Raw genomic sequence first — 25,586 nt, 5'->3', positions numbered from 1 at the left:
GTAGACACTGTATTTGCCACTAAGTAACATTGCCTATTTTTTTTACATCATGATAGATGAATATCATCAGTGGAAAATTAAGCAATTTAGGAGGAAATTTTGAGAGTGTATACAGGATTTAAGATCATCATCAACTAAAATGAGGAGGTTAACGACAAACTTTATTTTTTCCATTGCTGTAGATATGCAGATTATAGTCCCTGAAACACACAGAAGAACTTGTATGGGAAGAACAAGTGACTCAAAAATTGGAAGATCCAGTCTGGAGTATGATGTAACCAGAGCATTAATGTCTACTATAGGAGGAATACCAGAAGTGGCTCATGCAGGTCCAGAACTCCAGGCAAGTCAGATGTGGGTATTTGCACACAAGTCTCCCACATTCCAGTTAGACATAGGGATCTGGGAGAAGTCTCTCCTGGTGTGTGTTAGAGAATCTCAGAACTACAGAATGGTTAAGTTGGGAAGGGACCTCTTGAAATCATGCAGCTCAACTATCGTGCTCAGTCAGAAGCCTGTGACCATGTCTGGTTTTGAAAAACTGGGTTTTGAAAAAGTCCAAGGATGGAGACTCACAGCCTCTCTGGGAACCTTTGCTAGTGTTTGACCACCCTCACAGTAAAAGTGTTTTCTTGTGTTCAGATGGAATTTCCTGGTTTTTAATTGGTAGACATTTTTTCCTGTCCTGTTAATAGGCACTACTGAGAAGAACCTGGATCCTCCATCTTCATTCCCTCCCATCAGGTATTAATACATGCTAAGAACCCTCTGAGCCTTACCTTCTCTAGGATGAGCAGTCCTAGCTCTCTCAACCCCTCCTCATCTGAAATGTTCTCCAGTTGGAAGCAGCCATAGGACAAAAATTCTGTCTTAAATTTTGGATTTAGCTTCCTAAAATAACACATCCTCTAAATGTCTCCTTGCAATTGTAGCCCAGAAATAATTTATGTTGTTTGAAAAACTTGTTCAATATTTTTAATCTATCTGCTAAGTACACAAAGACTTTCAGTATCATACTCTATAACTAATCCATGTAAAATAATTATGTATAATTTACCATATTTCACTCTTCTAAATATGTTCTTTTTTAATGTCATCAGCAATTATTTTGCAAAGAAAAAAAATGTAAAAAATATGACATCAGTGGGTATAAGATAATAAATACAAATACCAGTCCATTTCTGATCAGCATGAAACTTCCTGATAACACCATGCAAATTCTGGTATTCATTTCACAAATGTGGATAATGAAGATGTGAGTGGCAGAGCATGTGTCGAAAGTATGTAAATGAATAGATGTTTAATCTACCTATGCCTAAGAAAAACAATCACCTCCTGCAGAAGGATTGCTTTCATTTAAATATTGCTAGCTGATGAAATCCCAGCACTGTAACAAGGATTTATAATTTGATAAAAATTACTGGTGACTGGATGTGCATTTTCTTCAAACTGCCACCCTGCTTCTTGCTAAGTGCACTGCTGACATGTTTGATATTGAACTTGAACTTAAAAATTACTATCCCAGTAGATGTTTATTAGATTTAGCTGGCTGAAGTAAACCTAGACACAGTGCCCACAGTACAATGTAAAAACAGATCTTATTTATGTGTGCCGGGAAATGCTGCACGTTTCTTCCAGGAAAAAAGAGAAAACCAGAAATAATAAAAACAAACACACCCGCAAAGTAAAGAATTATCCATGCTATTAGAGGGACAGAGAAAATTGACCTGTGTTAGACTAATGTAATGTCATCTTTGAAAACATTACAATACTGTGTAATGCAATTTATTTTTATATAATCATTTTAATACATATTATTGGGAAAAAGCTTGACAGAAAGAAGTATTTATAAATTCAATACATGCCATGAGCTGAAGCAGAAGAATCTCAGTATGGGGATCTAATTTTTCATGTGAAAATATTACATTTTAGTAGAAACTCAATGCATATGGTTCATTTGAAATTATTTTAATGGAAACATAACGTTATCAGAAGTGATAACTTACTAAGGAAGACACTCCCACTAACACTTAGACTAATAACTTAGGCTCTTCCCTAGAGAATCAATGTATTTTTTGAATAAAAAATAATATTCTGACAAAGATTGCAAAACTATTTTCTGTCTACAGATGACTTAAATGTTATAACCTTAACAAACATGTAACTATCTGCTTCTTTACAAAGACTTCTGTTCAGTCAGGCACATAATTAGTGTCCATACCTACTAAAGTCAACTGGAGCAATATATGTTGTGATGACCTGTGCTTGTTGGCAATTAATGTCTCATGTGTCTGTAGGAATCTTTCTGCTGGGGTTCTGCATGATTTCTATTATCCCACCATCTCCTTTTGTTCTACAGCTCTTTGCTGTCACTGATCAATAACACTGAGCTAGTATGGGAAACCTAGATTAGTAGAGCATATCTCAGAAATATTCAGTGTTGAATTTCAAATGATGTTTGACAGTGTGATGTATCATTTAGTGTCAACTGTCATACAAATATCACAGGATTTGTTTGGATGAAGGAGAATGAATGATAAATACAGAAAAGAAAAAAAAAGAATGAAAGAGGCTTAAAAAGGCAGCAAAAACAGTAAGGAAAAGAAGAATAGGTATCTAAAGGGAACAGGAGCAGTCTCAAGTGTATTGTCACGCATGTGGAAAAATGAAGGAGTATGCAGAGTATGACACAGCAAACACAAGATTCATACCTAAAAGAAATCAAGCTAGGGAAGTTAGTTATGTGAAAATAATCATGTCTCTAGCAAGTAAATGAGAAGAAACTAAACATCATCCTGAACCGTACTAAGCCTCTAAGCTTGCTGTGCTATGAATACAGCTTTCTGCTTTGTTGCTGTCTTCTCTTTCTTCCTTTTCCTCCGTCTGAAATATGGGTATAGAAGACATACCTGCATGTTACATGTATGTCGATGAATTACCTCTAAAATGCCTTGATGAAATAACATAAGGAAATTCTAAAAATATTGCTGATTATCAGTTTACTGATATGGCTAACTATGTAGGACTGCAGGTAAAATCATCCAACAAAGGAGAAATCCTCCCAAAATGATTCACACCTCTAAAGCATTTCACTGCTTTTAATGATTACCCTGAAAACTTATCCTCAGTTTCTGCTTAGTTAACAAGAAACCATGAGTCTATTGGTATCCCTGTTTTAGCATGAAAACGACCTGGACACCAGGGAGTCTCTATATGCTCAGAAACACTTTTATTTGGATAATACTGGCAATTTGGACCCTACTTTATGCCCAGTCTTGACTGAGACTCAGAAAGTACACATTCCCCAGCTAAGTTCCCCATTTTGGAACTTATTCCAGTAATTACTGTCAAAATACAGCTTGTAAAGCAGGATCTTCTTTTTTCTTTTTCTTTTTTTTTTTTTTAATATGCTGACAATAGACATTTTATTTCTTGATGTAATATTCCTGCACCTGGAGTACTCATGGAGGAGGAATTTTATCTTCAAAATTTTCCTTTCACTTAGTATTTCAATCATACCTTTCATAACTTAACAAACAGGTTAAACACCATGTTTTGAGGAAGGATTCGGAGTTGTTGATATGAGGTGAATCAAAAAGAATTATAACAGTGCTCAGCAAGAATTGAAAAGTGTTTCAAGAAACATCTGTCTGTAACATTTTGGACAGATCTTCACTCCTGTCTGAGTCCATCTAAGCTTTTATCTCCCTCAACTTTCTGACTTCCACATCTTCTTTCCTGAGATACTTGATTTTGCCTAGCTCCACTGTGGAAGCTTAACACAGTACGCTGCTTCTAGTGCCAGACACCATTCCAGATACACTCCTGTTCTTCAATTTGAAGGCACTAAGTTCCTTTCTAAATTTATATCTAAATTCCAAATGGGAAAGAAATTTAGATCAGAGTTTTCTTCTTTTATGTATTGGAACTCTAAATTAGTGCTGATTGCGAATCTTCAAAACACAAGTCCTTAATAGTACAGTTATTGGTCACTATTGGAAATGCTGACTTTCCCACTTTTAAAAAATATTACCATTAAGTTTCACTCTTTAATGGAAGAAACATACTTTTACACTTTTCGAAAATATACTTTGTGTTGTCCTCATTATCAACTTCATTACATTATCCAGTTTCCTCTAGGAGGGTTTCGTAGTATATCCTAAAGAGCCACTAAGTACCTGTGAGTATTTATTTGAAAGAGATTTCATTCTGTTTCTAAGGTTGGGATATTTTGTTGAGTGGTTTGGTGTGGCGGTGGGTGTGGTGGTTTTTTGGGTGTTTTTTTGTTTGGTTGGTTGGTTGGTTTGTTTGTTTAAATACTTTATCTGTTTTTAATTTAGCTCAGTTGTAAAGTTTTATTATGGTTATTCATGACAGAGGAATCACCAAATTTCACAGTTTTATTTTACTCCTTATTGTTTATTTCTGTCTTTTTCATATGAAATGCTTATACTTCGCTGTCTGTAGTTTTCGGTAAGCTGCCCTAATTAGATTTCAAAACCACATTTCTATATGTTATAGACAACAATGCTTCTACTCCATCACTGTCAATTAGACCAAAAGTATCCAAGAGTAAATCAACAATATTGTAATTTCCCTAAGTTCTGAATATTTCAGTTTGTTGGGAACTTCTCAAGAAAGATAAGAATGCTCTGTGTTTCATGCTAAAAGCCAGGGTCCTTTAGTTCTGGGATTTTTTTCACAGATTTTAGAGATATCTGACTAGGCTCCAAGCAATCACTATTTACTGTGAATGCTTCTAGTTAGTAAGGGATGAAGTTTAAGTGAAAGCAGCTGAGAGCCTTGTCACTATGTATATGACACTAGCTGGAAAAGAAATCTGTTGTTTGTTTTTCTAAGAGTTTTCTGTAAAAAAATCACTAGGTGATCAAAGAATTTCATATCACTGATTATAATCAGGACAAAAGCTTGAAAAAAGGGTTTAAAATATAAAAGGCAATCTGAGAAATCAAGGTAAAACAGCAATATGTTTCTATCTTCTGGATGTAGAAGACAGACCCATATTTTTTATTTACATATTTTAGGTAAATATTTTGCTGGCTAACTGCTTTAAATACCCAAAGCTTTCCCTCTTCTACGAAAGTTTTAGGAATTCTTGTGAGCTTAAAATAAATACATCTATATTTATTTAGAAATGTAAACCTTTCCAATATATCTTTCCATAATTTCTGTTTTATTACCCATTATAACTGAACTTTAATCAGCACTGTGCCCATGGTACACAAGATTCATTTTTATGTGCTTTGGCTGATATTACATGTGCCAAACTTTATTGGAAACATGTTGGAACATAGTGATATCTGAATGGTGTCTCTCAAGAAAATGTAAATTTTTTGCTGATTTGAGTTTCTTTCCATCTTACTCAGTTGGTAGTCCAGGAAAAACATTAAGATTTAGAGTATTTTTTAAACATCAGTCTCCTTTCAATGTGAAATAACTGCTCTAATAATTTTTTTTCTCAAAAAATCAAAGTTTCTGATCTGATGAGTGAAAAGGACACCAACCTTTTTTTTTTTTTTTTTTTGCTTGTAGCGCAAAAAATTCTAAGCAACTTCATAAATCTCTAAACTCTCCTGAGTTCATCTGGTCTTGCTGGACAAGTTTGGTGAACTCCTGTGAGCCATTGTTTTATTCAGACCTCCTGGTACACATCTGCAATCCTTCCATCTCATGGGATAGTTATGCAGCAAAACCAATATACTGCATGATCTCTGAATCAGTAGATATTTGGACATTTTTGCACCTAAGATCAAAATGTCAGTCTGCATTATTCACATGTTTACTGTCTGGGGAGATCATTTATTGGAAAGGCGCAGTCAGAGCCACTCTCAACCTTAACTGAGTAATAGTAACAAAACCTTGTCATTCATTCAGATGGTTACAGTTAATTTTCCATGCAAATTCCACCTATATAATACCAGAGATTTTTTGTTTAAAGCCTCTCATGCCTTTTCTTCTTTCCTACCCAATTTCTGTTTGGGAGTATGCCCTGACTTGTTCCAGGGACATTTTTAGGAGAAAACTTGTAATGAAATTCAAGTATTCTTCAACTCTCTGCCATGGTCTTTCAGCTAAACTTAGAAGAGAGATGGATATTTTTTTGTGATTCAGACATTGCATGTAGAATGGACACATAACGATGAAACAATTAGAATTTCATGCGCGGTTGTGAGCACATGTTGAATTTAATGTCACCTATGAATCTTGAACGAAGCTCGTGGAATGAAACTGGGTCCTAAATATTTCAGTTACTGAGACAGCTGGATGGCAGGACACTAAAGACAGATATATGTACAGGAGATAGAGTAAGACATTTGCAACAAGAACAAATGACACCTGAAGTTTTGGCTTGAAGTACATTTGTTCACACAATTTAAAAAAAAAAAAAAAAAGGTAGAATTTAAAATCAAATTTGGAAGGGTTTATTAGAGGATGAAGGATATATTAGATGTATAATTCAATAAAACAATAGTAATAAATAAATAAATAAATTCAATAAAACAATAGTACTAGCAAATAAACAACAAAGTGAAAAATCTATATCACACTGAGTTACTGATATTGCTTTCTTTAGGTAGAAACCTTCTTAAAATCTTTGAGTTTGGGGAAAGAGGAAGCATACACCAGAAAAAACAAACAAACAAACAAATAAACACAAACAAAAAACAAACAAACCCACAACTTAAAGTAGATTGCGATAAAAATGTAAACTATTTGCAGATGACAGTAATTCCAAATATTGCTGTTGGTAGTTCAAAGAGTGGAGAATCATATTCTGTTCTTAGTATGTTGTACTTTTAATTACATAGTTTGAAATTAATGGGTTGGTAAAAATATCCTTTTGTTGGCTTCATATCCTTAATCTTTTTATTGTGGAGCTAAACAGGATCAATCTGGAGCCTAGATCTTGTGCTAGAATTCTTGCAAAATGACAAAAAAATTGTCATAATTTATAATGCAAATATTTTAAAACTGTAAAAAGTAGGACAAGATATTGAATATTGAAAAATTCTCCATTCTAACTTTTCCAGTGGAAGTTTAGTTGCTGTGGCACAGGTCACTATTATTTTGGCCTTTATTGTCCTCATATTGACACAAAAAGTCACAGTTTCATATATGTAAGGTTGCCAGTATTTCCAGTGGTACATTGGCTTCTCTGAGCATATGGAAAAACTGTTGATGCCCTGCAGGACTTTTACAAATCCTAAGGTGGAAAATTACCAGTGACATTTCTTATCCTGTGCAATTTATATGTGCTTCATGTTTGATTGAGTACTTATGAGTACAAAGTGTATTCTGTTTGCTTGCTTGGGAACAGGGGAAAAAGTAATGTCTGCTGGATGAAGAAGGGAACTATACCCCAAAGTTTCAAGAGCAAATTAGATCATTCTTTTGTCTAAAGGGGCCTTTCTGTCCTTTTCAGTGCACATGGGCATTACTTCATCAGAGTTACGAGTCCAAGGTGGCTGCCTGTGACACAAGTTAAATCATCCTATTTTCTGCCATTGGTTTCATAGAACAGAACCATAGAATCATAGAATATCCTTAGCTGGAAGAGATCTACAAGGATCATGAAGTCCAACTGCATAGGACAACCCCAAAATTCCCACCATGTGTCTGAGGGTGTTGTCCAAATACTTCTTCAATACTGTCAGGCTTGGCACTATGACTACCTCTGTGGGAAGCCTGTTCCAGTGCTCCACCACCCTCTGAGTGAAGAACCTTTTTCTAATATTAAACCTAAACTCACAAGCAGAACCTTTGTCAGGCTTCCTGAAAAAATGCCTGTAGTGCTCTGATTTGAACAAGAGGGTACTTCTGCAGCAGGTTTGCACTATATCTGGCGATCCATGCATTGTTTTTAACATAAACTCTAATATAAACACTGAATCCTTAAAAGTATTGCATATTCCTGAAATTAAAAAAAAAAGCAAAAAACAAAAGCAAAACCCACCACCTTTCACTGTGTGCTAAAATAGCTTTTTTTTTTTTTTTTGAATGAAAGCATAGGTGTGGAGTTACATGTTCCTGACTTGTATTTTTTACAATGCAGTTTCTCAGATTATTTTATACATATGTTGAAGTATCACGTAAGAAAAAAAACCAAACCAAACCAAAACCAACAAAGCAAACAAAAAACACACACAAAAAGCAAAACCAAAACAACAACAAGAAACAAAACAAACAAACCAACAAATAAAAAGCTATTTAGAAAAAGTACATTAGGAGCTATAGGAAATAAAATTATTCTCATGTATGCTGTTCATATGTTTTATTGCCAAGTTTGGTGAATACTGTATTCCAAGTAATGTAGGTAATGAGGTGAGTAAATGCCTTAATCAGTGCCATATAAATATAACTGTACCATACCCTCTAAGAAGATAATATTTTAACTTCTGTTTGTTTTGAGTAATGAGAAATAAAAAATATACAGGAACAACAGAACTGATCTATAACCTGTCATACAGTTTCTTTATGACAAAAAAGTCAAATGCTGTCATTTGCCAAGATTCTTGAGAAAACAAAACCTTAATGTGTCGAAAACAATATATCAACTTTTTCTAGTATGAAAACAAAGTAGTTAATTCTTTTCTGAAATCAATATATTTTTCCAGGCATCTAGAAGAAGTACAGGCATGATATTTGAAGAAAAATTATACAACAATCAAATGTTTTGAACTTTGATGACATATCATGATCTGCAGCCTGTACCACTAAGATTAATTTTGGACTACGTCCTTCTGACTACAGAATTAATGGCAAGTGAAAATGAATATTTGCTCGAAGTTAATTGCTTGCTTCATATACTGCACAATGCAGTGAAGTACACTACAGACAAGTTCTCATTTGGGTTTAAGCTGTGTAACAAAAGTTTTCCATTATTTTATCTTCATCCAACAAAGCAATTTCAGAACTATGAGAAATACTTCACTTTGTCAGTGTTTAATATGCCGAAATGTTGAGGCATGCCTATGAAGTGACAATCATGATAGAGATTAAAAGTATTCTGTGTTTTCTAGTGATATGAAGTTGATTTTATACACTCAGAAATTGCCATTTTGAAGGTCTTTAAGTATGGTGAAAATCTCTTCACTATTAAGTTCACTAGGTAAAAACACATCCTTCGAATAATCAAATGTTGACATTATAGATACCTTCCTATTAATGGATCAGTTAAGACTAAATTTCAAATTAATTTCATATGCAACTGAACTGATTTTTGAAAGTGTTGGAATACTGGAAAAATGAAAAATACCTTTTAAAACAAAAAATGGATGCATATGATCATATAATGATACATGTAAGGACAATAATATGTAGATGAGCAAAAATATGTAATATGTAAACATGTGCTTTTTTTTCAACCTTGAAAAGAAAGCCATTTTCCCTGTCATTTCTATGCCATGCAGTGAAAGATGGTAAAGCCTAGACCTATTTATTTCAGAGAGGCTATATGTTTTTCTAAGCTTTCAGTTTCACATGTGTAATACTTCCTAAATAATATTTGTTTGAAGTTCAATCATCTAAAAAAATCTTTGAAAAATAAACTCAATAGGCAATATTGAAGAAAGTCAGTGTTAACTAGAAAACTTTGTAATTTAGCTTAAATTAAAATTTATGCAGATCAAAATGAGATTTTTTTCTGTTTTCATCATGGGCCAAGAGCAAAAAAATGAATGACTAGCTGAATGAGCTGTCCTTAATAGAAAACAAAACTAAACAAAACCAACCAACCAACCATAGCCAACCAACCAAACAAAAGCAACAAAAACAAAGTTACAAAAAAAACCCCATCAGAAGTCTTTATGCCATTGTAAAGCATGAGGGACAGACATGAAATGAGCTTCAGAAGGCAGGAGTATTTTATCAGGTGTCAAAAATTAACACAAATATTCCTTTTATAGTTTCAATATAAATCAATATGATGGCTGAACAAGTACCATCAGAACCTTGTCCATAACATTCACAGTGTGCTTCCAGTAAAAAGTACCGAGGGGAGGGGAGGGGATGGGAGGAAGAGGAAGAGGAAGGGAGGGGAGGAAGAGGAAGAGGAAGTAAACTTGTTTCATGTTTCTGGAATAAACTTGACTCTGGAATGATTTCTCCTACATGTAAGTTCGTTCTGAGCTTTAGACAAACCCAAGTAAAATGTTAAAATGAATGACAACCACAACAACTGTGATGAATTGCAGATTTACTAGGGAGATTAAAGGGGTTTTTGCCATACCAATAACCAATATACCCAGGATGACAGAATTTCCCTCCACCTCTCCATTTATTTGGGGATTAGTTCTGCCTTGGGAGTGGTCCTAAATTTATAAAAATGTTGAACTGTATCAAGTAATTTTAGATTGATTCTTAGGTAGAGAAAGCTTAACCACCTTCTTTATCCAAACACTTGTTTGGGAAGTAGGAGAAGGGGGATTTCTAAAGCATTAAATTTAAGATCAAAATTACTTTAAATATTAGTGTTTGTTATTAATAAAGTATTAATAAAATATTAATAAAAACTCAGAAATACTTCAGCAGAGTAGATATTTCAGTAATTTCAACTGTGGTCCATATTAGGCAAAGACCAACAATTCTAGCTTAAAGGATGTTTAAAGAGAAACATCTTCACTGCAGAAGGGTTCTCACATACTGGTGAGGAGAAGGGGATTTGACTGAAAATACAAAAAAATACATATGCATATGCTATGCTGTGAGCAGAAACTGGGAAAAGAAAGATGCACACAACTGTGGTGGAACTATGAGAGGATAAAATATGACAATCACATATTTTTTCACGTATGTTTAATGTATACATATGTATAAACACATAATTTTATGTCTGTATGTTTCATGTGCACATACAAATCCAATCATACTTTTGCTCACTTTCTCTTCCTTTATCTTTGCCTAGATGGTTAAGGGTTTTTTTTATTACATAGTTAACTAGTGTATGTTTTTAATTTACTGCTTCTAGCTATATTTCCATCATGACATTTTCAAATGTAAATTCAGTCATTTTTTAAAAGTGCACTGTGTCTTGCATTTGTCTATGAATGTTAAACTTTATTTTTCCTTTCGTGCTGCCATAATGACTATTGAAGGTTTATCAGACCTCTAAGAACTTGTGTTATCTATTTCCTGTATTATTGAAGTAAAAATGTTGGGTTTTGGTTCAGTTTGGTTTGTTGTTTTTTTTTTTTTTAAAAAAAAACAGCACAATGAGGAAGTGACACTCAGATTCTTTGATCTAATCCCACTAGATATATGAGGTAACGTGTGTATATGTTGTCTATCAGGGATATAAAGAGGTAAAATCTGAGAGTATTTACAAATGTAACTGGGTTGTTAAAGAAAGATGGAGCTAAGCGCTACTAAAAAAAAAAAAAGGAGAGTACAAAACTTTTATTTCGTAATGGATTTTTAACTATACTTTAATGTCATCTACAAGTTTAATATGTTTTCTAACATATTCAAAAACTAGACTTAATCTTATAATCCATTTATTTGTTAGGTGATACATGTGGTATTAACCAGAATAGAGTACGACCCCTGACCGGTTAATCCTAATTAGAACTAAGCAAGAGATTACTTTGCAAAGTTTTCTGATTAATTCAGTAACAGGCTGAACTGCAACTCTTCTGATGTGTGTTGTTCTCACTGCTTGGAGAAAGAAGAGCATAGTGTATAAATTTTGGATCAATTTGAAGAGTTTCAGTGATACCTATTTGATGAACTCAGCTCAAGTGGAAACAGCGGGGCAGGGCAAAGTAATGTTTCCAGGGAGACATAGTTAGTAGAAGATGATATAATTAACATCTACTTGACAGATTATTAAAATTCCAGTCCTACCCCCTGCCCTCCACTATTTGTAAGGGTGTGTTAAACCAACCTCTCAAATGCTTTAAACCTCCTCCATGACCAGGATGATTCAAAAAGATCTCAGAAGTAGAAAAAGGATAAGTTGAATTTGCGAATAGACAGAAACCCAAAGGGTGGTTTAAGTGTAAAGCATTTTTCATGGCATCTGTACTTAGAGCAGGACAGAGCAGCTGAAAGGAATAATACAGCTCAACCCAATGACAGTGACATGCCTACTCCTTTTATCTTCATCTTGTCCTTGTGAGGAGGTAGGCGGCAGTTGGTGGATTCACATAACAGTAGATTCTTCTGCCATGTCACTGCTTTGTGCTAACTGTGCTCCAGACACCATCAACCTACTGTGATAAATTCCTACCCCATTGTGTTATTCAAGTGGGGTTCACGGAAAATGACTGTGGTATTAGAGAAAATCAGTTCTTAAAGTACTCTCAGATAAACCTCAGTAATCCACCAGCAAAGCAAACAAACAAAAAACCCAATAAATGAACAAAAAAAGAGAACAGTACTTTGAACTTTATTTTTCTTTGAAAGAGAAGTTTCTGTGGGGTTTTAAACTATCAATTATAGGTTGTCCTTTAGATCCATGTTTACAATCCAGTAAAATGAGATGATTAAATATTTTCCTCTACTGGCCAATAAATGTCACAATTAGGAGTATGTGAATTCTGTTCAGCACCTGTTATTTTTTTTTTTGCTGACAAATTGTTCATTATCTTCAGTAGGAATATCATGCAATTATCCAAATACCATAAAAATTAATCTGGCAGTCGTTAATTTTTTCTGCCCCTGAAAAAAGAGGGCTGATCTGAAAAGTTATGTTCTTTTTGCATTGGTAAAAATTAGGTACGTATAACTTGAGACAAAAGAATTCTGTGAATTGTGTCTCAAAACAGGTTTTTAAAGCATTTGGGGGGAGGCAGGGACAGGAATCAGTAAAACTTTTATATTTCTGTTGAAAACTCAAAATGCCAAAAGTCACTTTTTTTTTTTTTTTCCTTTTAAGCAGTTTTTATATTAAATAAATCAATATTTCTGCAAGTGAAAATAGAATTGTTGTTTCTTCAATGCAATATTGTTATGTTCAGGTTTCCAAAAGTAGTTTCCAACCTGATGGCATTCCTAACCATGTTTTTATAGGAAAGAGTCTTTTTCTTGTAGGTAGTTGGTAAAGGTTGTAGAAAACCTAGCTTCTAGCTGAATCTAGTTCCTCAGTGGACACAACTGAACTTAGACCCTTTAATATTTCAATAAAGATAATGTACACTTCCAAATTTGGAAAACATACCTAGATATTTAACTACAGCTGAAATTGATAGGAATTAAATGAGTACATATCCTTCACCACTTGCTATTTCAGCCAATACGGTTATTTGGTCAACATCTTAGACGTTCATACTGCAGGGCGGCAGGTGGCCATTGAGTGAGAAGCTGCTATTTCCTACTACTTTACCTTGAGTTTCATGCAGTCTCTTTTCTCTCTTTCAGCTTAATCTGTAACAGCTACAGCAATAATTACTCATACAGAGCTTTACAAGGGCAGGGAGAGAAAGAACACTGAGTCCTTTGAAGTGGGTTGGAGAGCATTAAGAAGTCCCTTCTCCATAGGCATAGTAACTAGATGTTTTTGACCCTTTGAGCTGAACTGAAATCAGTTATTTATATACTTTGTTCCAGTTTCTTTAGCCTTCTAACTTTAAAGTAAAAGATGAATATATTTATTTAATGGCAGAGCATTTGGACCAAAACTTTTGCAACATGTACTTATGGTAAACTTCATGAGATATTTTTAGTTCAGCTTTATAAGCATTAAAAGAAAACTACAACTGCAGCAGCTACCAGTTAAGAAGTAGAATCTGAGCCAAATAAAAATCAATTATTTAAAACTCCTGATACATTAGTTCCTCCAGCAAATATAAAACCAAACAAATTGTATGGGTATGTCAATCAGAAACATATACAGGGACGTAGGGTGGGGGGAGAGGGGAGAGTGGAGAAGGTGAGGAGAGAGAGAATTTTACAGTGTTTATTTTCTTTTGCAAATGTTTAACTTGCAACAAATGTGGGTTAAATCCCCTAACATGAAGTTTCCCATGAACATCTTCTATTTACATTTCTGTTAACCCCCTTCTTAATTGAACCAGGAATGAAAAACATTATCCCTTGCTAAGTTTATTGTGGAAAACCACATAGCATTTAAATATATATATATATGTATAAAATTTAAGTCAAAGATAATTTTTTTCAAAGTGGGATTGGACCCCTCTGTTTCTCTTAACTAGACATCTGAGAATGAAAAACACAGCTGTCAAGATGTGTTCTGGCTTGTGTTACGAGAAACTTAATCCATCCACACACTAGTGTGATGTCCTGTTAGCAGGAAGCAAGCACATGCTAATTAAATGCTTCAGTTCTTTGTTTAAATGCTTGCAATGCATTCCCAAAGAGAAGAGTGTCCGGTGCAAATTGTTCTTCAGAAAATTACTTGGATTTCTAAGCTTTGGTTGTAATAGAAGTGTAGATGTTGTTAGCAAATTAGTGGTTATGGTTACAGTAAATGGAAAACAGAAAAGCAATTATGGCTACAAATTATTTCAAAAGTATTAGAAAAACAAGATGAGCTACTATGTTACTAATGGCAACTGGACGAAACTAGAGCTGTAAACCTAAAAAGCAAGACTAAAAAGTGAATGATTTAGCATCAAAGGAAGAGATTTTATAGGAAGACGTAATGTTTTGAGGTGCCAGTTGAAGCTTATACTCCCTGAACACTGGTTAGGTTTATACTTCATGAAAACTGCTTGTCATGATTTGTGTTTTATGTATTTGTAATCCTTAAGTTTTAATTGTGTTACATAATTGTGACATGGAAGATTACTTTTGTTTCATACCAGCAAACCTAAGTGAGGTCCATGAGATCCAAGAAGAGTGTAAATAAGGAAATAATGTGTTTTGTTTTGTTTTGTTTTCAGAATTTACTCTGATTACATGCTAGTTTATTATGCTTATATTTCCTAAATAGCTATTTACTTTACTTTACTTTTTGTCTTATACCAACAGATTAATAAAGTTTGAAACAGGTTCCTTCAGTCAGAGAAAATGATTGAGTCCTCTAATGAAGGTTGCCTGACACTGGAGATAAAGAAGAGAAGAGTATACCCATCTTACAGCAGAAAGTGGATCAACTGAAAATATTTACTGTTCCTATTAAAAATGAATTAACAAAAACAGGTGGCCTTTTAATTGAAGCCTTTATCACTCTTTGCTCAATTTCATTTAAATGCAAATTTCAAATCCTTTCTCTAAGCCAATAGAAAGTTGAAACTGAACATGAGCACTGGTTTACTAATGATGCAATTATGTGGCAAACCAGTAAGCTTAACATGAGATACCACATATACTGGAAATATTAAGGCAGGCAGGGTAGTCTTATTTGAGTATATATATGTAAGCTGTTAAACTCATAATCAATACAACATACTTTGCCTGGCTTTGGCAAGATACTTATTTCAATTTACCCTTAAATATAGTGTCTTGTGTTTCTTCTCTCCCTGGTCCCACCGTGGGTGAACTTTATATCCAGAAGAGTTAAAGCTGATCATAGCTGTAAAAAAGAGGCTTGTCAATACTGAAGTCTGACATTCCAGACTGCTGAATTTCTAAGTAGGAGATAGTAAGTCAAGGGCCTAGACAGAAAACTGAAGTCTTCAGCTGCTTGCTAAGTGATTGCGTCTTCTTCTGAGTGATCCAATGGAATTGAACTGTGGGTCCTCCTGGAACATTTTCTCTCCTCTCCTCTCCTCTCCTCTCCTCTCCTCTCCTCTCCTCTCCTCTCCTCTCCTCTCCTCTCCTCTCCTCTCTTTTCCCCTTCCCCTTTCCCTTCCTCTTTGTCTTTCCTTTTCCCCTTCTCCTTCCCCTTTCTTTTCCCTTTCCCTTCTCTCTTTGTCTCATAGAAGACTTTTCAAGTTGGTCTTCTTTATTTGTTTGTCAAAAAGGTTTTTTTTGCTGTATGGTAGTATGTTTACCTTAAGGTAGAATGGATTTCATAAGTGTTTTGGATTTTTCTATAAATGTTTGTAGTCTACACTAGCATGAGATATGTTTTCTTAAAAATGTTGTCACAAAGCAGCTGAGAAGAAGGTGTCTGTGTCCTGGCAGCTGCACATGGATGGGGTGAAATGTACGGGATAAAGGGTAGAATCGCTCTTGCACCGAATAAAATCTGGCTAGTATATTTGGAATGTTAATAATAATAATAATAATAATAATAATAATAATAATAATTAATCGGTTAACTAAACAACAACAACAAACCAAATCCAAACAAAAGCATGCTCTGATGTCATGAAAAACTCTAATAACACTGACTGGTTTCTAAGGAAGCAGAACTAGCCCCCCAGAACAGGTAGCACTACTCAGAGTCTGCATGATGTGCTCAGTGACTAATTGACACCTCCCACCCTCTTTTTTTGATCTTGGTTATATTAACAATATATACATTAAAAAACAAACAACAAACAAAGCCATAAGAAAACTGAGGTGTATGTCCAAAAGAGACAAAACAGAAATCAAAGCTAGGAAAATAAAAGGATTTATAGCTAAGAGAAAGAAAAAGAGACTAAGAGAGAGAGAAACTTTTTTCCCAAAAAAAGATTTATTCTGCCTAGGATATTTAAGAATATTTCTTTTGAGTCTGACACTTTTGTACTGCACCTTCATACTGAAAGAAATAAGAACAAACATTTTACGAAGGAGTAGTATATACCTTCAGTGATTCAGTTATCACAGCATTAGTGTGGCTGTTTCAGACAGCCACAGAACAGGGACATTTTTCATTTGTCAGGAAAAAAAACAGTAGTAGGCACTATCAAAACTCTGAGGATTGTATAAAAAGCAAATTTTACAGCTTCCAGGTTCAAAAGTTCAGGTCAGAGGTGTGGCTGCATGCAATTTATTTTGCATATGAAAGCAATAGTCTCGTGACTTTCCATATTAATGGTCCTCTTTCATTATAATATTAAGTACACTGGGAAGGATGATACATCGTGCAGTATAATATAAGTTGACATATACAAAAGAAGCATAAGAAAGCTTAGCTCCTGATACTGTTATTTTGCTTCTGGGTATCTGAAATGCTGAATATATTTTCCATTTGATCTTAGCTTAATGCAGGCATCAGCTGTTTGCAGATGGAAAAGCAGACTTTAAAAAACATCCAGCCATCATTCAGCCAAACATTTGACTCCAAGAGTATTTCATTAATTGGTGAAGTATTGAGATTCTTCCGACACCTACACAAATTATTGTGCAGAAAATAGGTAACGATGCACACAGCTAATGGCTGTCTCCATAGAAGCCTCTTTAATTACTAACCTGTTTTTCCCACAACCAAGTCAAGGGCACAGTATTTGGTTTTTCAGTCCTGGCTTTCCTTGGTAGCAGGAGGGGTCTTTTCCAGGCAGCAGGAAGTCTGCAATGGCTGATTCAGCTTCTTCTCCCTGAATAAGGAACTAATCCAATCGACACTCGGTGAAGTAAACAGATAGTGACATATTTATAGACAAACTGTCATACTCTCGTTTATTCCCAAAACCAAATTATTTCTGAATTGCAAGCATGGAATTTAAAAAGCCTGCCAGCCTCAGCAGCTGGTACATTTCTATGAGACCCAGCCATTAAGGGGAAAAAGTAAATTTCAGTATCATGTAGCACATTTCTTTACATCTTCTAGTAAATCTCTCTTGCACACTGAATGGAAGAAATATGCAAATGTTCTTTCCACACTACAGATATCATAGTGTAAGTTATAAATTTCTGTTTTCTTTTTGTTTTCTGTTACATATGTGAATAATTCTTCAAAAAGCAAGTTGGCTTTGCCCTGTCTTAAAATATCTTTTCTAATGCAAAGAGAATCTATTTGAAAATATTTATCTTGGTTTGGCAGATACTAAATACTAAATAGGCTGGATTTTCAAAATCAGAATTAGTTTAATATTGTTCCCACTGAATGCTGAACTCATGCAGTGCAATGAAATCCGGACTCCACCTGCTTTGTAAGAGCCTTGCAACTAGTGCTATTATTCTAGGGCCTGAGTATCCAGCCCTTTGAGCCTTTTACAACAAAAATAGACTGTTTAAATGAATGATGTACTTATCTGTCACACTGTATCAAGTATCATTCTAGTGCAAACACCTCCTTTCTGAAAAGAAGCAAAGAAATGTGTTATCCTACCCTGCCATTACATATTTGTAAGGGATAAAGAATGAGGTCTTCTTCTAGTGCATTTACTGAAGATTCCCCTAGACTGAAAAAAACTTTTAACTACCGTGCTGTTAAAAATAGGGTCAAGCAAGTAGTTGATGCCTCCAAGGCATGGAGTGAGGATGAATTTTCCTCAGCACTGCATAAATAGAGTACCCAGCGATATTCATATTGCATGGTGAATTCTCCTTAGGCAAGTCCCTAGGAACTTCTTTTGGAGCTACTCCATCATATATGAATAAGTTTTACTAATTGGAGGAGATAGAAATATACATTGCATTATCTGGTAATGACTCACAAAATATGTATGTCTTGGTCTGTCCTACTGTACAATCTGTCAGGGTTTTTGTTTTGTTTTGGTTTGGTTTGGTTTGATTTGGTTTGGTTTAGTTTTGTTTTTGTTTTGTGTGTGTGTGTGTTGTGTTTGTTTTTTTTGTTTTGTTTTTTTTTTTTTTTTCTGGACAGACTCTGAAGCTAAAGGATCATGATCTTGTAATAAAGAAGCTTTTCTCCTGGTAGAGTTTGAAATGCAGGAATTTGAACTTTAACAAGAGCTTCAAGCAACTCATTAACTCCTGGCAGGATCCAGCTTCAGCACCTTTGTGTGTGCAGGGACTTATGGAGTTAGGCAGCCAAGAATGGATTTTAAGGATGTAAATGATGGCTAAATGGAAACTGAAGAGGAGGATAAAGATGGTGGCTTTTCCAGAATAACTTTTAAGATGCAGAGCGAAAAGTCTGAAGAAGTACTTTTGGGAAAAAAAAAAAAAAATCGATTGCACAGAATTTAATTTGAAGATGAATATATTTAATTTTGAACTTGTAAGCATTCTCTATTAGAAGTTACTAATTAAAGTTCGGTTCAATGAAGCCACTGTATAGCAGCAGTGTAACCTGTGTGGCAACTCAGTGTTGCAGCATTCCTATTTATTTACTTATTTTTTCTTATAAATTGACATGCTCTTGTGCTTTATTGGAGTACTTAATGCTTTTAGTTGACTGAAAAATGCCTTTTTGAAGACTGAATAAAAGAGCACCTATGATACTAATTACTGAGAACACTCTTGTGCTTCAGAAATATTAAAAAAGGCCTGCTAATGTTTACTGTTCCACTGAAAAGGGGTTTTGCTTAGCTAAGCAATGCACTGTGACACTAAGTCTCTCATATAGCTTTTTCCATCTTATCATATTTTGTTTTTTCTCCATTAATTAGCTCAGTCATCAAGAATACTGGCATTTTCTTCATTATTAATTTTCAAAACTATATATGTATCTCATTTGTTTTACTCTTTCCTTGATTCTTTGCAGCATTTGCAAGAGACAGTACTTCAAAGTATGATGCAAAAGATCTTAGAGCAGCAGCTAGTAAATTAGACATTTAAAAGGCTAACACTTTTCATTGTGGTCCTTTATAAAGTTTCTAGTTTCTTTAGAACATTTTTACATTTTAGTAAATGGAGTAACAGAGAACATCCACATACACGTGCGTCTTTAATTTTGCTTTAGATTAGCTTTAATAAAGCCTAAAAAGAAAAACAACAGTGAAGTCTCTTGCAGATAACCTGGAATATGTCTTTTTTCTGGTACTAGCCAGAACACAAAATGGCAGCAGTGTTTTACAGTCAGCAGGCTTGTAGCTATAGAAAGGCTCAACAAAAAACTGTACCGAAAGAAAAACCACAACACTTATGTGAAGTATGGTATTCATACACCTACCTTAGACAGTGGCTGGCTCCATAAAACACTTCTTAATATGTAGCCTGACTTTGCCTTATCTCACATAGGGTCATTTCCACCTATATCAGGAATAGCTGCACAGCATTTTTTCCCCACTCTCCTTTCACTTTACACAAAAGGAAGTGACTGCATAAGCTGTAAAGGACTGAGGAATCAAATAGCTCATGTGCATGCACACATGTGCACGTGCACACACACACACAGAGGAACTGCCAAAACCCCATCTGGATGCCACACTCCCACAAAAGGAACATGCTGACAGCTCAGTATCACACTCTGCCCCCACACAATGGTCTTAGACAGGAAATAAAATCTATATCCAGCAGCGACCGGATTTTGGAGAGCAATAAACAGAGACAGAACATAGCTAGGACTCTGCTGTTAACACCTCTTGCAAGAAGGGACATGCACAGGAACTTTAAGGACAGGAGATGAGCCTAATTTTTCACCATAGTGGTGTCATTACCAGAAATATGTTCCCACTGTTATAATCACTAGCAGCCTGGGAATCCTTAGGGCGAGATCGGCGGCTGAAGTGCTGTAGCTGCAGATTTCTTCTCTAAATATCATTGTCTCTGTTGTACTGATAGGGAGTATGAAGGGCTTGCTGAAGGTCATGGAGAAGCTGGGGCAGAAGAGTAGAAATAAGAACTACCAAGCCTCTTCATCCTGGTCCCAGATACTGACATTTTTCAGACGCATGTGCATTGTGAGGCATAACATGCTAAGATTTCTAACTATGAAAAGGAACTTCTTATTTCATCTGACCTTATTGTATTTTCATTTTTTTGATATTTGAATGCCAGTATTTCTGATATTTCAGTTTATCTTTACATATTAAACACCAGTAGAAAAAAAATGTTATGGCTATGTTTTTTTTTTTGTCACCTTTAGAATACTCTTCTAACCTATCAAAACAACAAAGTATTATTTCTTACCATATAAATTACTTACAAAATTGCCAATTAAATATTTATTTCAGGTTTTATTATGTCTTTTTAACACTTATTTCCTCTTTGGTTTAATATTTCTGTAATACATTTACTTTGTGAAATTTATCGCCTTGGAAACCCTGGAGACAAGAAAGAACACTTCCAAAACTGCCAAAGAAACTTCAGAGCACAGCTGTAAGTCAATGGATCTTTTTTACTCAGGAAGCTTTGATCATTAGGAAAGAAAATAAATAAATAAATGAATTGCACCCTCACAGCCTTTTGAGTATGGTGATTTCAATTATTGACTCATCAACTACTTATTTTCTATGAAGTTCTGGGAGATCATTTATGAAAAGTTGTATTAGGCAGCTGATAACAACTTAAAAGTAGTCTTTTCTAGCTAGACCCAAGCCCCATTTCTGTCTGCAGACAAAATGTAAAACTTAAGTTTGAAATGTAAGAAAAAGGGCAAATCAAAAATAAAATCTGATAATAAAGATGAGAAGGAAAGAAAATAAAATTGAGTTGGTGGTCAAAACAGAGAGAAGAGGGGTGGGAGGAAAACTCTGTATAAGAAAACAGATGATCAAATTTCAAGAAGTTACCTCCTGAAAGTAAAGCAGAAAGGAAGAAATTACAATGCTACACGAAGGTTCCAGTGATTTAAATTGTGAACTTTCTAAAAATTTAGTGAAACAGACCTTTTGAGACTCTGTCATCTATTACATCTTTTTGCAAAATATTTCTTGCTGACTACAAAATGAAAGAATGTAAAGGTCTGATATTTAACAGCCTGGAGCTACTACGATCCACAGAGCCACAAAAGTATAACTCTGACACTGTGCAGAAGTATGTTTCTGATGAGCACTATTGATATGTTACAGGAAAACAACTGAATATTTATCTGATTCATCAGTTATTTTTATGTCACACATCAAAACCTTAATGCTACTGTCCTTGATCAAGAATGGAATGAAATTACTAAATTTCAAAGTCAATATTATCTTTCATTATCCACCACACACTATATGGGTAATGCACCATTCCAGTAAAGAAGTGTCTTAGTCTTTTTGCTTAATACAAGCTTGTTTTCCTTGCTTGTGACAGCCAGGAAACGGCAGAAGTCACTTCTAACCTCTGTAGTAGTCTGGCCAGTCCCCATGAAGCCCTGTGTGAGAATATGACTGATACCAAAAAGAAATCTAAAAATCCCATCTCTTTCAACTCTGAGGAAGTTTACAATTGAAATCACTGAAACTTTTTTTGCAATGTAATTAGTTGTTCCTTCCTCCTCAACTTTCCCTGAAGTGTAAACTTATAAACAGATTTTCCATTTGCTCTATTCAGTATTTTTATTCTTTTTTGTGCTCTCTTTTCCATAGTTAGAAAGTTATCCTAAGAGGATAAGATATCTAGATGATGTGAAGTCAGACTAACAGATGTGATTAGCGACTAGTTTTCACAAATATCTGGAAAGTAAACTGTGTCAACATATGTCAGCATGAAAATTTATACACATACAACACTCTTACATACTTAACATATTAAGTAAACTTTGATGGAAGATGGAAAAAAAGAAAATCAATACTACAAAAATACTGTCAGTGAGGAGTCATTCCTTCTAACTAGCTCTAGCTTTGTAAATTTTTAGAATGCATTAAACAAAAAAAAAAGTCACACAGCTAAGATGTAGTTCTAGACACTTAAAGTAATTTACAAAGGAAATAATATGTACAATAGCACTATACAGTAAATTGCGAGCAGCTGCTGATACTGACATTACAGATGGTTACAAAATGTATAATTTATGTTTTCTGCAACAGTAAGTGGAAAAACTGTTTAGACATAGATTCATAATATTTTTTTTTTTCAGCTTTCATCACTGTGGACATATAAACTCAAAGTCTGTGTTTTCACATTAATACATATTTGTTATTAATTAGTTAACATGGTACCTGCCTCTTGGATTTTTATAATTTCTCTGGGAAGGTGATTGTCTCAGTAGATTATCTACTTTTTGACTTTATAGGAATGTTGATGCAGTCAAGCCCTCCTTAGTCTAGATGTAGCCTCTCTGAAGTGGGGGAAATACACAGTGAAAGATGAGAAGTTTATCATATCTAATATTAGAAGACACAGTTGAGTGTTTATCTACTGCCAATAAATCAAGGTTGTCTTGTGCATAAAACATATCGAATGGAGAGACAAAATGTTATCAAGACAGTTATTTACTCACATTTTCTAGAAAAAAAAAAAAGAAAAAAAAAAAAGAAAAATACCAGCTACTGTAATCCCATTCCCCATCTTCCTCCCAACAACAACAACAAAAAAACATCTTCCCAAACAACATCAACAAAAAATTGAGTTAATTTTAAGACTTGTCTTTGCAGAGAGACTGCATTGAAGGCTGGACAGGCCAAGTGGGTTTCATCTTATTTATATTTAAGCCAGTGGAAGGCCTAGCCTTATAAGCTCAGCTTATCATCTAAGATGTCTCTGTGATTTAGAGGGAAGAGAGGCTGATTTATCCAACTTATACAGCTATCTGGAGATGAAGTAATTTGCTAGCTACATGAATTTATCTGCAGGAACCTCTCTCTCACTTCATTGACTACAGAGTATTTCTGTTTGACAAGCTGTGACGGGGCCTGTGGTGTTTGGGGATCTTAGGCGACATGATCCTTAGACCTTACAATGCTGACTGAAGTGGAAGGGACCCAAAAGGATCATCGAGTCCAACTCCTGTCCCTGCATATTGCAACTGCACAGTTCACATCATGTGTCTGAGGACGTTGTCCAGTCTCTTCTTGAACACTGTCAGACTTGGGGCCGTGACACCTCCCTGGGGAGCCTGTTCCAGTGCTCCACCACCCACAGTGTGAAGAACCTTTTCCTAATGTCCAACCTAAACCTCCCCTGGCACACCTTCCTGCCATTCCCTCGGGTTCTGTCATTGGTCACCAAAGAGAAGAGTTCGGTGCCTGCCCATCCTTCTCCCCTTGTAAGGAAGCTGTAGATCACAATGAGGTCTACTCTCAGTCTCCTCAGTGAGTGCATTTTCTTCCTTTGAGAGAGTTCTGCATATTGAATATGAAAGACTAAAGAAAAAAAAAAAAAAAAGAAATGTAATCATGTATCTCATTGTGCTAAACTTATGGTTGAAATTCCAGTACAATAATGTTTTCTCCTGAAATGCCACAAGCCAAGGTGGTCCTTCAAACTCTTAATGTACATCTGTTTCATCAGTTGTCGCCTTTCAGTGGTAGATTTTGAAAAGCACAATATAATCCCTGTAGCTCCTAATGGCCTAGCAGCATAAATCTCTCAAGGATAAATACTTTAATTTCTGTCCCTGAACATTGACAGAAGCTTTAAGTTCTTGACAGTACAGTGGCAGCTGATGTCTGACTCAAATCTTAACATCAGCAGGGCTGGAAAAAATTAAAGATTTTGTTACCACTCACACCTCTAGGGCCTAGTCCATCTATGCATAAAGAGGAGACAAATTACTTTTTACAACTAAGTTTAGTAGTTAGAACATCACCTTGTCTTTACTGGATTTCATTTGGGGGCACCTGCAGCCTTAAACATACTGGGATCTTACATATTGTGAAGTGAGTCTTTGTCATTGTCTTCTGCTTCTGTTATTCTTCCTGATATACTCCAGTTTTCTATGACTTAATCAGCTCTTAAGGAAATATTTCCTTTGTCTTTTTTCTTTTTTTTTTTTTTTTTCTTCCCCCAAGTATCTAGATGTACACTGTTTTCTTTTTAGGTTTAACCAAAACTCACTCTATTAGGGTACTTTATCATTAAGGTAATAGACTTGGAGAGACATTCTTCTGTCCTAAGTCAGGCAACTAAAAACTTTATTTATAAGACTGAAGTACTCACCCTAGGCTGACTTTATAATCCATAGAGAAGTAGACACATCCAGGAATACCTCCTAGAATAGCTGTCTGGGATAATTGGCAGAAGTCCCCACCCTCTTACCGCTAACTACAAAAGGAAGCTAGATAGATTAGTTCAGATTTGAAAGTCTCACTTTCAAATATCTAATTAGACAAGATGAAACTCACACTGGGACTCAATCCTATCCTGTCAGCAGAGAGATTTGGGCTTCAGTCCTTTGCAGAATAAAGATCTTGAACCAGGAAGCATTGTTTGAGAAGAGCCCCTCCTTCTCCAGATTGAACTGCATGGAGAGCTTAACTCCAGGAGGGGGCTTTGGCCTCTTTACTCCAGATGGAGACAGGTGTCCCCTGTTACCCTGAAGCCAAACACTTAGTCCTTGTTGAACGCCAGCCACATCACACTTTTTAACATAATTGACAGATAAAATGAAGCAATAACTTATCAGTCAGGTGGCCTATGTTAAGGACCTGTTCAGGAATTTAATGGTTGTCAGTGTCTAAGCAACAGGTGAAAAAACGTCCTGCTTCAGTGGTGGCTAGTCTTAAATTTCTGTAATGGGGAAAAAAATGGGATCTAATTCAGCTTATATTAAACCAGGGAGCTGGCAGCCAAGTACAGTGTTAACTGTGACCTTTATGATACAAGCTCATGTTTTACGCTGAATCAGTGAACCTAAGATGTTGTTTGAAAGGAAGCCTTTCATACAGAGTTCATTGCTACACATTAATCTTTTTCAAAACACACTAAGAATCTATCAATGCTGACCTTCACTGCTTTATATTAGAATGGAGTAAGAGTGCTGATGGCTGAAGGGAATACTACAATAGATTTGCTTCAACTGAGAATAA

The 25,586-nt window shown here is 35.1% G+C and overlaps 1 long non-coding RNA gene across 2 annotated transcripts in view; it reads right to left on the bottom strand.

The window, feature by feature from the left end:
• The window catches only part of LOC110356263 (uncharacterized), a 79,643-nt gene extending 61,486 nt beyond the window's left edge, over nucleotides 1–18,157 (bottom strand). Inside the window, exon 1 of one of the 2 annotated variants that reach the window (XR_010471250.1) lies at nucleotides 17,263–18,157. This is a non-coding gene — a long non-coding RNA (uncharacterized LOC110356263). The remainder of the gene's footprint in view (nucleotides 1–17,262) is intronic. The other variant, XR_010471251.1, reaches the window with a different exon arrangement.
• Nucleotides 18,158–25,586: the final 7,429 nt, after the last annotated feature.

Source organism: Columba livia, chromosome 3, assembly GCF_036013475.1.
Source record: "Columba livia isolate bColLiv1 breed racing homer chromosome 3, bColLiv1.pat.W.v2, whole genome shotgun sequence".
Classification (NCBI taxonomy): Eukaryota; Metazoa; Chordata; class Aves; order Columbiformes; family Columbidae; genus Columba; species Columba livia.
The sequence above is the reverse complement of the archived record's forward strand: the minus strand, read 5'-3'. Positions and strand labels throughout refer to the sequence as shown.